Genomic DNA, 3800 nt, shown 5'->3' with positions numbered 1-3800 from the left:
CTGTGCATTCTGCAGTAGGATTGGGTTGTTCATTCTAAATGTAGTAGTTGGTATCTACCAATCCCTACACACAGTCCATCCTTCCACCCTCCCCCTTGGCAACCAAAAATCTGTTCTCTGAGTCTTTTGTTTGCTTTACAGGTATGATCATTTGTGCCATATTCTGGCTTCCACCCCACTATGCAGATGACACCACCCTTAGGGCAGAAAGTGAAGAGGAACTAAAGAACCTCTTGAGGGAAGTAAAAGAGGAGAATGAAAAAGCTGGCTTAAAACTCAACATTCAAAAAACTAAGACATGGCATATTGTCCCATCACTTCATGTCAAATAGTTGGGGAAACAATGGAGAAACAGTAAGAAATTTTATTTTCTTGTGCTAGAAAATCACCACAGATGGTGATTGCAGCCATAAAATTAAAAGATACTTACTCCTTGGAAGGAAAGTTATGATCAACTTAGACAGCATATTACAAAGCACAAACATTACTTTGCCAACAAATGTCCATCTAGTCAATACTATGGTTTTTCCAGTAGTCATGTATGGATGTGAGAGTTGGACTATAAAGAAAGATAGGCACCCTAAGAATTGATGCTTTTGAATAGTGGTGTTGGAGAATACACTTAAAAGTCACTTTGATTTCAGGGAGATCCAACCAGTCCATCCTAAAGGATGCCAGTCCTTAGTGTTCATTGGAAGGACTGATACTGAAGCTGAGATTCCAATATTTTGGCCACCTGATGCCAAGAGCTGAGTCATTGGAAAATACCCTGATGCTGGGAGAGATTAAAGGCAGAAGAAGGGAATGATAGAGGATGAGGTGGTTCGATGGCATCATCAACTCAATGGACATGAGTTTGGGTAAACTCTGAATGTTGGTGATGGAAACGGAGGCCTGGTGTGCTGCAGTCTATGGGGTTGCAAAGAGTCGGACACAACTGAGTGACTGAATTGAACTGAAGAATAAACCCACCTAAGGAAGCCAAAGACATGTACTCAGGAAGCCATAATGAAAAAAAAAAAAGACACAAACAGATGGAGAGATAGTCCATATTCTTGGATAGGAAGAATAAATATTGTGAAAATTACTTCCCAAAGCAATCCATGGATTCAGGACAATCCTTTTCAAAATACCAAGATAATTTTTCACAGAAGTAGAACATTTTTTTTTTAAGAATTTGTATAGAAACATTAAAGACTCCAATTAGTCAAAGAAATTTTGAGAACTAAAAACAAGAGGTGGAGGAATCAGGCTCCCTGACTTCAGACTATATTACAAAGCTACAATAATCAATACAGTATCATATTGGCACAAAAATGCAAACATAGAACAATGGTACAAGGAGGAAAACCCAGAGATAAAATCTATACACCTGTGGTCACCTAATCTATAACAAGGGAGGCTAGAACATACAATGGAGAAAAGACAGTTTCTTCAATAAGTGGTGCCAGGAAAACTGTACTGCTACATGCCAAATAATGAAATTGGAACACTACCTGACATCATACACAAAAATAAAGTGGATCAAAGATCTAACTGAAGACCAGACACTATAAAGTGTTTAGAGGAAAACATGAAAAACACTGTTGATGTAAATCACAGATCTTTTCTGAGCCATCTCATAGAGTAAATAAAATAAAAACAAAGAAATGAGACATAGTTAAACTTTAAAGCTTTTGCATAAAAAAGGAAACCATAGAAAAAATAAAACACAACCCTCAGAATGAAAGAAATTACTTGCAAACAAAGTAACAAAGGACTCATCTTTAAAATATATAAATAGCTCATGTAGCTCAATATAAAAAACAATCCAAACAACCTAATCAAAAAATGGTCAAGGGAACCCCTGGGGTTCTAGTGGTTAAGAATCCCACTGCCAATGCAGGGGGGCAAGGATTTGATCCCTGCTCTGCAAAGACTCCACTTGCCAAGGGGCAACTAAGCCCATGCACCACAACTACTGAGCCCACACACTGCAACAACTGAAACTTGCAAGCCCTGGGGACTTGCTCTGCAACAAGAGAAGCCACCACAATGAGGACTCCTCATGCTGGAACTAGAGAGGAGCCCCACTCACTGCAATTAGAGAAAAGCCCATGCATAACAAGGAAGACACAGCACAGTCAAAACTTAATAAATGTAAAAAAATAATAAAAGGGCAGAAGACCTAAACAGACATTTCTCCAAAGATAATACACAGATGGCCAAGAGGGTACAAGAAAAGATGCATGATATCCCTAATTATTAGACAAATACAAATCAAAACTACAATGAGGTATCATGTCACACCAGTCCTAGTGGTCACCATGAAATGTCTACAAATAACAAATACTGGAGAGGATGTGGATGGAAGGGAACCCTGCTACACACTTCGTGTGAATGTAAATTGGTGCAGCCACTGTGGGAAACAGTATGGAAGTTCCTCAGAAAAGTAAAACTAGAATTATTAAATGATCCAGAAATTCCATTCTTGGCATAAACCCAGACAAAACAGTAATCTCACAATATACATGCACTCCAATGATCAAAGCAGCACTATTCACAATAGACAAAACATAAAAATAAGCTAAATGTCCATTGACAGATGAATGGATACATACAAAGTGGTATGTATATAAAATGGAATAGTACTCAGCCATAAAAATTGAAATTATGCCATTTGCAGCAACATGGATGGACTGACAGATTACCATACAAAAAATAAGCCAGTGCTTACTTCAGCAGCACATGTACTAAAATTGGAACATTACAGAGAAGATTAGCATGGCCCCTGTGCAAGGATGACACACAAATTCGTGAAGCATTCCATATTTTTCATAGGCTAAACACTCTCTGACATAAATCACAGCAAGATCCTCTATGACCCACCTCCCACAATATTGGAAATTAAAGCAAAAATAAACAAATGGGACCTAATTAAACTTAAAAGCTTTTGCACAACAAAGGAAACTATAAGCAAGGTGAAAAGACAGCCTTCAGAATGGGAGAAAATAATAACAAATGAAGAAACAAAGGATTAATCTCAAAAGTATACAAGCAACACCTGCAGCTCAATTCCAGAAAACTAAATGACCCAATCGAGAAATGGGCCAAAGATCTAAACATACATTTCTCCAAAGAAGACATACAGATGGCTAACAAACACATGAAAAGATGCTCAACATCACTCATTATTAGAGAAATGCAAATCAAAACCTCAATGAGGTACAATTACACACCAGTCAGGATGGCTGCTATTCAAAAGTCTACAATCAATAAATGCTGGAGAGGGTGTGGAGGAAAGGGAACCCTCTTACACTCTTGGTGGGAATGCAAACTAGTACAGTCACTATGGAGAACAGTGTGGAGATTCTTTAAAAAACTGGAAATAGAACTTCCATATGACCCAACAATTCCACACCTGGGCATATACACTGAGGAAACCAGATCTGAAAGAGACACATGTACCCCAATGTTCATCACAGCACTGTTTATAATAGCCAGGACATGGAAACAACCTAGATGCCCATCAGCAGATGAATGGGTAAGGAAGCTATGGTACATATACACAATGGAATATTACTCAGCCATTAAAAAGAATCACCAGCCCAGATTGGATGCATGAGACAAGTGCTCAGGGCTGGTGCACTGGGAAGACCCAGAGGGATGGGATGGAGAGGGAGGTGGGAGGGGGGTTCAGGATGAGGAACACATGGCTGATTCATGTCAATGTATGGCAAAAACCACTACAATATTGTAAAGTAATTAGCCTCCAACTAATAAAAATAAATGGGGGGAAAATAAAGATACATAGACAAGGA

The 3800-nt window shown here is 38.6% G+C and overlaps 1 non-coding gene across 1 annotated transcript; it reads left to right on the top strand.

The window, feature by feature from the left end:
- Nucleotides 1-2708: 2708 nt before the first annotated feature.
- Nucleotides 2709-2815, top strand: LOC122436486. The gene has a single exon (XR_006268027.1). It is a non-coding gene; the product is annotated as a U6 spliceosomal RNA (small nuclear RNA).
- Nucleotides 2816-3800: the final 985 nt, after the last annotated feature.

This window comes from Cervus canadensis, chromosome Y, assembly GCF_019320065.1.
Source record: "Cervus canadensis isolate Bull #8, Minnesota chromosome Y, ASM1932006v1, whole genome shotgun sequence".
NCBI classification, from domain to species: Eukaryota; Metazoa; Chordata; class Mammalia; order Artiodactyla; family Cervidae; genus Cervus; species Cervus canadensis.
This window is presented reverse-complemented; position numbering and strand designations above follow the sequence as displayed.